This window comes from Salmo salar, chromosome ssa04 (genome assembly GCF_905237065.1).
Source record: "Salmo salar chromosome ssa04, Ssal_v3.1, whole genome shotgun sequence".
NCBI lineage: Eukaryota > Metazoa > Chordata > Actinopteri > Salmoniformes > Salmonidae > Salmo > Salmo salar.
Window position 1 is genome coordinate 55264977 of NC_059445.1, and position 14030 is coordinate 55279006.

The 14030-nt window shown below is 47.1% G+C and overlaps 1 protein-coding gene across 9 annotated transcripts in view; it reads right to left on the reverse strand.

Moving 5' to 3' along the window:
- LOC106603524 (autism susceptibility gene 2 protein) overlaps positions 1-14030 on the reverse strand; it is a 505996-nt gene that overhangs the window by 149905 nt on the left and 342061 nt on the right. The window lies entirely within an intron of this gene.

Consider the following 14030-nt stretch of genomic DNA (forward strand, 5'->3'; position numbering starts at 1 on the left):
TTTCTTTGCAGCAATTCGACCATGAAGGCCTGATTCACGCAGTCTCCTCTGAACAGTTGAAATTGAGATGTTTCTATTACTTGAACTCTGAGAAGCATTTATTTGGGCTGCAATTTCTGAGGCCGGTAACTCTGATGAACTTATCCTCTGCAGCAGAGGTAACTCTGGGTCTTCCATTCCTGTGGTGGTGGTCCTCATGAGAGCCAGTTTCATCATAGCGCTTGATTGTTTTGTGCGACTGCATTTGAAGAAGCTTTCAAAGTTCTTGACATTTTCCAGATTGACTGACCTTCATGTTGTCACGTCCTGAGCCTAGTAAGATGTCATTTTCTATAGTAGAGTAGGTCAGGGCGTGACAGGGGGTGTTTTGGGTGGTTTGTCTATGTTTTCTATGTTTAAGTTCTAGTTTTTCTATTTCTATGTTTTTTTTTGGGGGGGGGTTGATCTCCAATTGGAGGCAGCTGGTCCTTGTTGTCTCTAATTGGAAATCATATTTAAGTAGGGGTTTTCTTCCTGGGTTTTGTGGGTTATTATATTTTGAGTAGTGTTTGTTTCTCTCTGTCACGGTTTGTTGTTTTGTCGATTCAGTTATTTATGTATTGCAAAGTTTCACGGATTTAATAAAATGTGGAACTACAACCACGCTGCACTTTGGTCTGCTCCTTTCGACAGCCGTGACACATGTCTTAAAGCAATTATAGACTGTCGTTTCTCTTTGCTTATTTGAGCTGTTATTGCCATAATATGGATTTGGTCTTTTACCAAATAGGGCTATCTTCTGTATACCACCCTTACCTTGTCACAACACAACTGATTGGCTCAAACACATTATGAATGAAAGATATTCCACAAATGAACTTTTAACAAGGCACACCTGTTAATTGAAATGTATTCCAGGTGACTACATCATGAAGCTGGTTGAGAGAATGGCAAGAATGTGCAAAGCTGTCATCAAGGCAAAGGGTGCCTACTTTGAAGAATCTCAAATATAAAATATATTTTGATTGGTTTAAAACTTTTTTTGATTACTACATTATTCAACATGTGTTATGTAATAGTTTTGATGTCTTCACTATTATTCAACCATGTAGAAAATAGTACAAATAAAGAAAAACCCTTGAATGAGTAAGGGTGTCCAAACTTTTGACTGGTACTGTATATATATATATATATCATGGTGTATAGACAGTATGGGCAGTATATCAATAGAAAAAGGTGTTTACAGCAGTATTATAGGATGAGCCACCACTAGAATACAGTATATACATATGAAGTGGGTATGACAGTATGTAAACATTATTAAAGTGACCCGTGTTCAATGACTATGTACATAGGGCAGCAGTCTCTAAGGTACAGGGTAGAGTACTGGGTGGTAGCTAGCTAGTAACAGTGACTAAGGTTCAGGGCAGGGTACTGGGCAGAGGCCGGCTAGTGGTGACTATTTAAAAGACTGATGGCCTGGAGATAGAAGCTGTTTTTCAGTCTATCAGTCCCAGCTTGAATGCACTTGTACTGTTTCCGCCTTCTGGATGGTAGCGGGGTGAACAGGCCGTGGTTCGGTTGGCTGAGGTCTTTGATGTTCTTCTTGGCCTTCCTGTGAAACCAGGTGTTGTAGATTTCCTGGAGGGAAGGCAGTGTGCAGAAGGGGGATAAGCATGCACCCCTGTGGGGCCCCTGTGTTGAGGATCAGCGTGGCAGAGGTGTTGTTGTCTACCTTCAACATCTGGTGACGGCCCATCAGGAAGTCCAGGAACCAGTTGTACATGGCGGGGTTCAGACCCAAGGCCCCGAGCTTAGTGATGAGCTTGGATGGCTCTATGGTGTTGAAGGCTGAGCTATAGTCAATGAACAGCATTCTTACATATGTATTCCTCTTGTCCAGGTGGAATATGGCAGTGTGCATTGCGATGGCGATAGTGTCGTCCGTGGATCTGTTGGGCCAATGTCATTAGACCACTCCATTATACTATTTAGACATGGACCTGAATATGAAACAAACAGTCCATAAAATATCTCACACAAGCACCTGGTTGGTCTGATTAACATTCAAAACTAAAAATTCCAAATTGTTCATATCAATTATTTTAGGTGCAGGATGGAAAGATGGAGAGAACAGCGAAACAGGAAGGGTGTCTTTTGGGAAAAGAAAGTTGGATTTCAGTTTTTCTACCCAATTTCAATTTCAAGGTCCACTTAATTCTTTATCAACTAATTAGCGGGATGCTGGATGGCCGGCGGCCCTCGAAGTTGTGAGTATGGCCGAGGAACGGGGAGGCACTGGAGTCGGAAATGAAGAAGGCACTCGGTGTGTGGAGCGGGGGGGGCTAGTGTCGATTAAAACAGAGAGGGTTTACCCTTGTGCCAGCCCAGTGTGGGGTGATTGACTGACAGCGCATGGGAGCCAGGTCACGGTGACTTCCTTAAGCCTGGTGCTCTCTATTTTTTCCTTTCTGCTGAGCCGGGGCCCTGCTCCCTGCAGAGCTCAAAGGTAAAAGGCAGGCTGGGCCTCTGGCTCTGTATTCCCCTGGCTAACTGGACCAGTGAAGAAGGAAAGGGGCCTGTGCTGGGCAGCGTGCAATTTACCGGCCTGTCCCATACGGCCCCAGGGCCCAGCCCCCAGCAAACTGCCATGATGGTCAGCACCTCGTAAATTATGCAGAGGCAATAAACACACTGAGAAAACACTCTCCTCTAACACTCTCTCCCGTACTCTCCCTCCCACCCTCTTTCCCCCTCTTTATCTACCTCCATCACTCCTTTCTTTCCCCCTGTGTTAATTAATTCACAGTGCACCGAGACAAGCCAACAGCCAAATATAGACGACATAGTGTCACGCCCTGACCATAGAGAGCCCTTGGTTCTCTATGGTGTTGTAGGTCAGGGCGTGACTAGGGGGTGTTCTAGTCTTTTCATTTCTATGTTGGTGCTCTTGGTATGGTTCCCAATTAGAGGCAGCTGATGTTTCTTTGTCTCTAATTGGGGATCATACTTAAGTTCTCCATTGTTCCCACCTGGGTTGTGGGATATTGTTTTGTGTTAGTGTGTTGAGCACTACTTCTTCACGTCCGTTGTGTGTTTGTTGTTTTCTTAGTTTCACTTTAATAAAATATGTGGAACTCAAATCACGCTGCGCCTTGGTCCGACCTTTTCAACGAGTGTGACAGAATATCCCACCAAACAAGGACCAAGCAGCGTGTAACGGAGGGAAAAGTGAGTTGGACCCGGGAAGAGATCATGGGAGGATGCGAGACCCTTCCTTGGCGGGAGTCGCCAGGAAATCAGGAAGGACAGCGACGACGCCGGGACCCACGGCCACAGAAACCCCAAGATTGTTTGGGGGGGGGGCACGATGGGTGGTCGGCCGAGCCAAGGAGAGAGCCAGAGCCCGCCTGGGAGTCGATGGAGCAGTGTGAGGAGGAATATCGGAGAATGACTTTGGCGAGGAGTATGCTGCACCGCAGGAGTGCTGAAAAGCGTGACACCAGTCCGGTGCCATCTGTGCCAGCTCCCCGCACCCGCCCTGAAAAGCCAGAGACCGTCAGGGAGGCGATGGAGAAGTTGGGGGGGAGAGAGAGAGGAGAGAGATGTTGGTCAAGTGTGTTCTGCTCAACATTCGACCTGAAGTGCGTGTCACCAGTCCGGTGCCACCTGTGCCGGCTCCACGCATCAGGCCTCCAATGCGCCTCCCCAGTCCGGTATGTCCTGTGCCAGCTCCCCGCACTTGCCCTAAAGTGCGTGTCAATAGTCCGGTGCCACCTGTACCGGCTCCACGCACTAAGCCTCCAGTGCGCCTCCAGCCCGGAGCGTCCTGTGCTGGCTCCACGCACTCGACCTGAGGAACGTGTCATCAGTCCGGTGCAACCTGTGCCGATGCCCAGTCCAGGCACGGTGTCCAGTCCCACTCCCTGGCAGGAGCCTCCCTCTGCGCCGGTGCCCAGTCCAGGCACGGCTTCAGTCCCACTCCAAGGCCGGAGCCTTCCTCTGCGCCGGTGCCCAGTCCAGGCACGGCGACCAGTCCCACTCCAAGGCCGGAGCCTTCCTCTGCGCCGGTGCCCAGTCCAGGCACGGCGTCCAGTCCCGCTTCAAGGCCGGAGCCTTCCTCTGCGCCGGTGCCCAGTCCAGGCACGGTGTCCAGTCCCGCTCTATGGCAGGAGCCTTCCTCTGCGCTGGTGCCCAGTCCAGGCACGGCGTCCAGTCCCGCTCCATGGCAGGAGCCTTCCTCTGCGCCAGTGCCCAGTCCAGCCACGGCGGCCAACCCAGCGAGCCTTCCTCTGCGCCGGTTCCCAGTCCAGGGATGACGTCCAACCCAGCTCCATGGCCGGAGCCCTCCTCTGCGCCGGTGCCCAATCCAGGCACGGCATCCAGTACCGCTCCAAGGCCGGAGCCTTCCTCTGCGCCGATGCCCAGTCCAGGCACGGCGTTCAGCCCGCACCGGAGCCACCACCGACACAAGACAGCCCCCCTACCCTCCCCATTTGGTTTCCGGTTTTGCGGCCGGAGTCCGCACCTTTGGGGGGGGGGGCAATAAGCACACTGAGAAAACACTCTCCTCTAACACTTTCTCCCGTTCTCTCCCTCCCACCCTCTTTCCCCCTCTTTATCTACCTCCATCACTCCTTTCTTTCCCCCTGTGTTAATTAATTCACAGTGCACAGAGACAAGTCAACAGCCAAATATAGACTACATAGTGTCACGCCCTGACCATGGTGTTGTAGGTCAGGGCGTGACTAGGGGGTGTTCTAGTCTTTTCATTTCTATGTTGGTGCTCTTGGTATGGTTCCCAATTAGAGGCAGCTGATGTTCGTTGTCTCTAATTGGGGATCATACTTAAGTTCTCCATTGTTCCCACCTGGGTTGTGGGATATTGTTTTGTGTTAGTGTGTTGAGCACTACGACTTCACGTTCGTTGTATGTTTGTTGTTTTCTTAGTTTCACTTTAATAAAATATGTGGAACTCAAATCACGCTGCGCCTTGATCCGACCTTTTCAACGAGCGTGACACATAGCCTGTCAGCTGGAAACATAAACAAAGTTAATGTACGTCATTACCTACAACAATGCATGTTCTACAAATGATGCATGCTAACTGTAACTGTATCTATTAGGGCTGGGAATTGCCAGGGACCCCATGATACTATACTATCACGATACTTGTATTGATGTACATGTATTGCAATTCGATACTGCAATTTTATTGTGATTTGATGTTCCAAACATATTGCTCACTATATGTCTGCTGCAGAGAGACAAGAAGGAGCCATAATAAAAACAAGTTTTCATCAGTCATGGAAATAAAACTGCTTAAAACATGTTGGCTCAATATTTAAAAGAAAATGGAACAGAAGATATAGGATGAAAAATACCAGAGTTTTTGTGCAGGTACAGCCGATTAGCGCTAGCTAACGATAGCCATTACTTGGAGTCAAAGTATCAATAAAATGTTGTCCAAAATAATATTGTGATATGTAACTGTATCGACTTTTCCCCCCCATCACTAATAAAGGGGCCTGTATTACTGTCTGAACTACTTCCATGTGTTTAAGCCTTCATACTGTGACAAGAGTAATGTTACCCAAGACTCATTAGTCTCTGCAGTCTCTGTGCAGAGCACACCAAGCAGAGCAGGCAGGCGAGGAGTTCAAATAATGGGGAGATACATTTTTTCCACTGTGTTGTGATCCATAAAAAACACCCTCAGCCTTTCTTTCTTTTCTTCCCCCATTCCATTCCCTTTTTCCCCTGCCTGCCTGTGCAGCCAATTGCTTTGATTGTCGAGATAGAAGAGGACTGGAATTACTTGCCCTTGCTTATGAAGCAAATGGAACATGCTAATAGAAGTCATCGTATTACCCGATGCAAAAGTGCCATAGCTCATTACTTTAAGATAAAAGGATATCATTGTAGACGGCGAGCAGAATTGACTTTCTAGCGGTACGACTTGATGATGATTTAATCAACTGCTCTCTTTCGCTTCTCATCCCCATGCCTGTCGCTTCTGCAGGTGCCACTACACGAGACACTCACACAGCTAGAGGGGGAAGAGAAAATACAAATCAATTGCTGTCATTACTTTTTTCCCCCCGAGGATAGAGGTATGCAAATTTCTCTGCACTATAAAGGGAGTGGGAGAAGAAAAAATGAGAACTCAATAAAATGGAAATACCTTTATAATGAGCAAAGCAAGAAAGCCAGAGATCAAGACTGACAGGCAAGGGCAGGCAATTTGTTCGTCCTTTAAGCACAAGACGCCACGCTCCCTCACACTCACTGCACTACACAGGGAAAAGCAACCAATAATAATAACGCTAAAATGATACAAACACTTGTAACATAAAAACAAGTCGGTGTCGTCAGTCACTGATTAGTGATCATGGTGCGTTAAAATGCAGTCATGCAGTGTGGCTCGGAGAGAGGAGCACCATCATTGGCAAATCTACTGTGTTCTTTTCCATTTACTGAGTCCCATGTTGAAAAACAGAGGCACTGCAGGAAGCCTAGGCTAGATAATATCACTGTGAGCCTAAGATTATGTGGATGACATATCTCAACTAAAGTACCATTATGGTTGCACATGTGGAGGTTGGATGGATTTGATAAGGTTTTAAATCAGAGTGCTCATGGAAATGAGTAGGTATAGTATGCTACTGTAAATAGGAGAACAAACTGCAAAAACTATTTTGAAAGGGAAACTAGAAAAACTAGGACATTAATATGTAAAACACACAGACATGTAAAACATATGTACCTACAGTACAACAATGGGGCCATTTAGAACCTAGAGCGTAGCTCTCAGACAGGCTGAGGCAGCTTGAGGAAGTCTGCGTAATTTAATGCAGTCATGTACAATAAGGAAACCATTACTCCTCTGAGGAAGACGGGGGGAGAAGGAGGGCAGCAGCCATAGAAAGCGATACTCTAGCCAGGCCCAGTGGTATTTACACAGCCCCAACATTATACTGTACAACGCAGACCCCAGACCTCAGTGTTTAGGTTAAGTAACAGAGGAATGTCAAACATTACCCTCAGCACTAAGAGCTGTTGATGTTGGCCTGTATCTGGAGCACTTCTGATTGCCCCGACCGCCCTACCACGACCCCCACCCTCTACCCCTCCTTTTGGCTGAGTGCACTTACAAATTTCCCTATAATGTGTCCAAGCATCAAGGCTTTTGTTTATATCAGACTCAGAGTAGGATAAAACTATTCTGTGTCCGTAAGCCTCTCCAGACTCCAGCTGAGATAATATTAACCCAATAGACAGAGGAGACAGGGAACAGACAGGGAACATGAGGAGAGATGTCCTCAATGGTAAATGATTCAGCTAGCTCCGCTCTGCTATCCTCTCATAAGCAACAGCAGGGTCTTTCTGTGTCTGGCTCTGCCAAACTCCCCAACAGAAACAACTATTGTCATAAGGAGTCTTGCCCACCACATCAAACAGAGATGCGTGAGAGAGATGCACGCCATGTTCTGTACTGTAGCTACTTAGAAACATAACATTTAGGCATATAATCTGGAATCATGGAATATGTGGTTCCAAATGCACTGTTTCTCAAATGTATACAGATGCTGTGTCAATCAAATAAATATAAACAACCATTCAGAGAGACATGTCACAATAGCCTGACCTAATATTTGCTCAAATGTCAACTTCTTCAATATGACTGGATGGATGCATCATTGTGCCATGCCATCCCCATGTCTGGTACTATCACGAGGTGCTGCTGGTCACTGTCCATGACCCTAGAATTAATGACAGTACCATTGATATCTGCTTCCTTTAAGGGTCTAGTGGAGCTGAGGACTGGGGATAGTTATCTGCCTGGGACACATTTCCTGCAGGATCACTGAATTAAAGCTGAGGGACTCCCAGGTTAAATAAAGGATAAATAGAAACTGTCTGCCCGTAGACTCGCCTGTCTGTCTGTCTGCCCACCTGCCTGCCTGTCTGCCAGCTTGGAAGCTAGTGGGATAGCAGCATGAATAATGGCAGCTATTGCCAGGGTCAGCTCAGACGGTGCCAATTTGATATGCCGCTGTCAAGGGCTCCTCTTCTTTTTTTCTCCCTCCCAGAGTAAAGCTGCACGTCCTGATGGTTTTCTGATGCAAACAGTCGCATGGCAAAATGTTTTTTTCCTCTCCCGCTGCCTGCTCTTCCATCTGCTGCTGGGGCCCGGGCGCCGCCAACCACCTGCCTGTCACAGTGTGCATGGAAATTAGCTGGGGAGGAGGCGCTCGCTGGTGCTAATTACATTTTAATCATTAGAAATGTGTTGGCAAATCAAGGCTTGATTGCCATCTTGGAGCCCCGCGCTCCTCCCTGCAGAGCAGAGCGGAAGGGAAGGGAGGCCTGCCTGCCATGGAGGTGGCTGAGCCCGTGCCTGCCGAGCCTGTGCCTCTCCTCCCCGCTCCTTCCTCCCTCCTCAAACTCCCTTCCACAATATGGCGATGTGCCGGGCCTGGACTCTGGCGTGTTATTCACAGGTAACATAGGGGCCGTGATGGTGATGAGGCAAGCAGGGACCTGTGCCATGCTCATTCTCACATCCCCATGCAAGGCCTGCCAGCCAGTCCCTGTCCTAGTACCACCACTGTGAGCTGAGGAACAGTAAATAGCAAATCCACCCTGGTAGTAAGGGGAGACTGATGAGCTCAGGGTTTACAACACATAGAGCACCGGAGCAGACTGGGCCAACTGGACAGACTTACAAATGAGTTTGAGAGAGTGGATTGCTAAATGGAATGTCTGATTATTATGATAATACTTTCACCTCCGACAGAGAGAAAGTGAGAGAAAATAAGAGCGAGAGAACAGAATGAAGAGAGATTTTCTCATTGTTGGCAAAAGGACACTGGCCATCCATCTTGGAGACAGAAAGCAGAGATACTATCCAGTCAGACAGGCTGCTCCAGACAGACACACCAAAGGCCTGTTCAAATCAAACATCCACTTCCTCCAGGTACCCTGGCCATTAGGCTACCGTAGATCTCAATGACAAAGCCCAACTGTAACTCCAACCTGTAACTATATATTAGGGGTGAACTGAACGGTACAATATACCAGAAAAACATTCTTTAGGTTAAAACCTCAATCTAAATCAGGTTAATTGGTTTAAAATTCCTACATTAACAGCAAAATGATGACCAGCCACACTAGCGAATCACGCAAACACGTTCAAGGGATCATGGTGGAATGCAGTTTAAATAAATCCAGACCTCAGATATTTTTACTTCTGTTCCTAACCCAGAAAAAACCTGGAAAAACATTGCATTTTCTTCCCGCCAAATATTCTTAAAAAGACAGTTTTACAAAAACACTGGGTTCCCAAATAGAAGGAAATTCAACATGACATGTCTGACTAGGGTGAGTCATTAAAATAAAACCAAGGTCTGTAGCGATGACATCTAACATCTCAATATCCCCAGCATCTGCTTGATGTCTAGCTGTCATATAAAGTATGGAGAAGGAAGAGGAAAAAAGGCCAAACCATCCTACTAGCTGGAGGGCTTCAGTTCAGACAGTCTGTAGCACAGCCATAGTGACATGAGGCTAACGTCTCCTAGTCTGACGACTCACACTATTCTTCCGCTGCTCTGTTGTTCACTACATACTTTAGTCTGAGACTGCCGTCATTGAAGTAGTTTGTGGTGACGCGAGGCGTACAGTAGTACAAATCAAAGTCATTAGCGATTGGATCGTCTAACCAATCAGAGTATCAAAACCAATGACGGTTTACCCACGTGTGTTCTGGCTCTGGCCCAACCCATCGGTTTCTGGACCAATCAGACGGCCCCGAATGTGTTCGGCTTTGATGAAGGGTCAGGTATGTACTCAGATCCAGACTCATTGCAGAGAAGAAACTAACGTCCGTGGGCATGGCATAGCGTTTGGCCGAAGCAAGGAGTCTAGGTAGCTAGGCAAAACGTCTCCTCTGCTGGCCAAGTGTGTCCCTCCCTTCAGACCAGAGAGAGAGAAAGGAGAGGGAGGTGCTGTCTACTGTCTGGCCCAACATTACCACGCATGATCCGCTCACCCGTCCACCCCTATCCAATTGCAGCAGGCCAACATCTGAAGGCAATTTCTTTTCAAATGTAAAACTTTATCCAGACGACATTCATTTAGACCGCAAACTAAACGCAGGATTCCAGTCATTGGTATAGAGGAGGAGAGATGGAGGGAAAATAATAATAGCTTTATAGTTTATGACCTCTGGTTTCAATATCCGAGAGTGCAACATTAGGCCCATTTTTTAAAAGTTTAATTCCTCTGGAATCTGCCCAGACTTATTGAAAGAAGATTTGAGAGAGAGAGAGAACTTTCTTGGATGAGGTTATTTTTTATGATTATTTCCATATTGTTTAATCTCTTATGGTTTATAATAGAACAACACCAATAATGGCAAATTAGAGAGCGGGCTCTGTGCATGTGTAAAGGGATTCCATTTGAAGGTGTTAGCTCACAAGTGGAAAAGAGGAATGCTTGAAAGGCAGACAACCTCTTCACAAGGGGGAAAATCACACACACCATACACAGACAGATACACTTACATATTTTGCCTGGGGTAAAAGGATGGGCTGTGGGGGTAGGGAACGTGTAGATGTGTGTGTGTGTGTCTTTGTGTCTGTGTGTGCATGTGTGTGTGTTGGTGTCTGTGTGTCTGTGCGTGCATGTGTGTTGGTGTCTGTGTGTCTGTGCGTGCATGTGTGTGTGTTGGTGTCTGTGTGTCTGTGCGTGCGTGTGTGTTGGTGTCTGTGTGTCTGTGCGTGCATGTGTGTGTGTTGGTGTCTGTGTGTCTGTGCGTGCATGTGTGTTGGTGTCTGTGTGTCTGTGCGTGCATGTGTGTTGGTGTCTGTGTGTCTGTGCGTGCATGTGTGTTGGTGTCTGTGTGTCTGTGCGTGCATGTGTGTTGGTGTCTGTGTGTCTGTGCGTGCATGTGTGTTGGTGTCTGTGTGTCTGTGCATGCATGTGTGTGTGTTGGTGTCTGTGTGTCTGTGCGTGCATGTGTGTGTGTTGGTGTCTGTGTGTCTGTGCGTGCATGTGTGTGTGTTGGTGTCTGTGTGTCTGTGCGTGCATGTGTGTGTTGGTGTCTGTGTGTCTGTGCGTGCATGTGTGTTGGTGTCTGTGCATGTCGGGAGTTGGGAGGAGGGGGTGTCTACCTTTAAAATAACTTGTCAGTTAAGCTGCTCTCCTCAACAGATGTGCCGACAGAGCCCTGGAGTGGTGCTTGGCACAGACAGATGGTGCCGCAGGGCACAGCACTCAACTGATCTACAGGGTGGCCCCGCGCCCGCCCGCCCGCCCGCCCTTCTCTATAAGCAGGTAACAAATCCATGGGTAGGATGGTGAGATGAGGTGTGGAGGGGGTGCCTCAAGGAGGGAAGCATTTACTGAAGGTTAGCGGATGGAGACACACACACACACACACACACACACACACACACACACACACACACACACACACATAGTCGGGGAGTTGGGGATTGGGGTCCCAAGCAGATGCTGGCTTAATCAAGGATTAATGGAAGGATTTTGAGACAATTACATACATCAGATGCATTGTTTGCGCCATTATGGCACGTCCCCTGAGACAGGTCCACTTAGTGTGCATTTTAATTAATGCACACGGCATACAATAGCATTGATGTCAGTTGGTGTCTTTATTGCAGTGATCTATTCCAACACACACAGAGAGGTCACTGTCAATGTCAGCCTCATTTGCTGTATGTGTTCCGGGTAATGTATAAAGTCTTCAATATATAGAATAGAAAACATCTGGATACATCTGACTACAAGGGGAACTTGAAGGACATGCAAATGAAAAAGGGACATATTAGTAAAAAAATATATGTACAATTCAGTTAACATAATTGAAGTCGGTAAAATTATTTGTATCCCATGAATTGTTAAAAAAAAAATTGTGAGCTCAATGCGCACATTACACAGTTTCTCTAGAGATGAATCAGATCAAGCCCGAACGGTGCGATGTAGTAGGGAGTTGTAGTTTCCAACAGGGCGGTATTTAACTACAATGACCATAATCCATTGCTCGCCTACTTGTCCGATCCATATGTTTCTTTTACGCCTGCTACATTAGGTTAGTGTGGGGCTGACACGGAGAGAACAGACAGAAGAATGCGCAAATCTGAGGGATAGAGAGCAGTTGCTTCGCAAGGTACCTTTACCTGAAAATACATGATCTAAGTGATTGACAGTTGGTATTCAGCAATCATAAAAGTATGCCTTAATTACTTTGAAGAACTAGTAAAATAGTGATTTTGTCAGACAGCATAGGCAGCAGTTCTGTATAGATGAAGACTTGGAATTAAATAATAAAGTCATCAAATAAAACAAATGTAATATACACAACAACTGAAATATTTTATTGAAGTAAAGTAATGTGAATGAATGATGGTTAATAAGCGATGAGCAGTAATGGGCAGTCACTACCATCATGGGACTTCTATTTGGCCTAATAGTTTTATTGTTTTATAGTGCATTCAACCCACATAATGCATAGTGCATTTAATGTTTCAAAAAGATATGCAAACTGAAATCGAAAACCGTGATTATTTTTTAATAATAATAATAATAATAATAATAATCTAAACCGAACCGACCTCAAAAAGCACTAATCGCTCAGTACTAGCAAATCCATTTTATCCTGTGTCATTACACGCAAACTGAAACATATAAAATCGTGTCAAAAGTGATAGTATACATAAATAATGGTGGTAAATTGCCATTCTATTTATGTAAAAATAGTCTACATTACAATGACCTTGAGAAGGAGGTGAGCAAAGGTGACACTCTCCCTCCTCCTCCTGATTCCTAATAACCTCCCACACACCAAACCAGACCAGACACTTTACTGCCTATGCATTGGACATCTCTAAGGGCCTATGTGGATGGCATGCCTGTGCTCAGGTGGCAAACTTGACAAGCATCTCATTGGCTCTGTTGTCTAGGTGTACACTATATACACTGTATACTCCGAGCCCCATTCCCCCATCCATAGCTGAGGTATACTCCGAGCCCCACTCCCCCATCCATAGCTGAGGTATACTCCCAGCCCCACTCCCCCATCCATAGCTGAGGTATACTCACAGCCCCACTCCCCCATCCATAGCTGAGGTATACTCCCAGCCCCCACATCCATAGCTGAGGTATACTCCCACCCCCCACATCCATAGCTGAGGTATACTCCAACCCCCCATCCATAGCTGAGGTATACTCCCACCCCCCCATCCATAGCTGAGGTATACTCCCAGCCCCCCATCCATAGCTGAGGTATACTCCCAGCCCCACATCCATAGCTGAGGTATACTCCCACCCCCCACATCCTTAGCTGAGGTATACTCCAACCCCCCACATCCATAGCTGAGGTATACTCCCATCCCCCCCATACATAGCTGAGGTATAGTCCCAGCCCCCCCCCCATCCATAGCTGAGGTATACTCCCAGCCCCCCCACCCCCCATCCATAGCTGAGGAATACTCCCACCCCCCACATCCATAGCTGAGGTATACTCCCATCCCCCCATCCATAGCTGAGGTATACTCCCACCACCCACATCCATAGCTGAGGTATACTACCCCCATCCATAGGTGAGGTATACTCCACCCCCATCCATAGCTGAGGTATACTCCCATCCCCCCCATACATAGCTGAGGTATACTCCCAGCCCCCCCCCCACCCCCCCATCCATAGCTGAGGTATATTCCCACCCCCCACATCCATAGCTGAGGTATACTCCCACCCCCCATCCATAGCTGAGGTATACTCCCACCCCCCACATCCATAGCTGAGGTATACTCCCACCCCCCATCCATAGCTGAGGTATACTCCCATCCCCCACATCCATAGCTGAGGTATACTCCCAGCTCCCCCCATCCATAGCTGAGGTATACTCCCACCCCCCACATCCATAGCTGAGGTATACTCCCACCCCCCCATCCATAGCTGAGGTATACTCCACCCCCCCCATCCATAGCTGAGGTATACTCCCATCCCCCCATACATAGCTGAGGTAT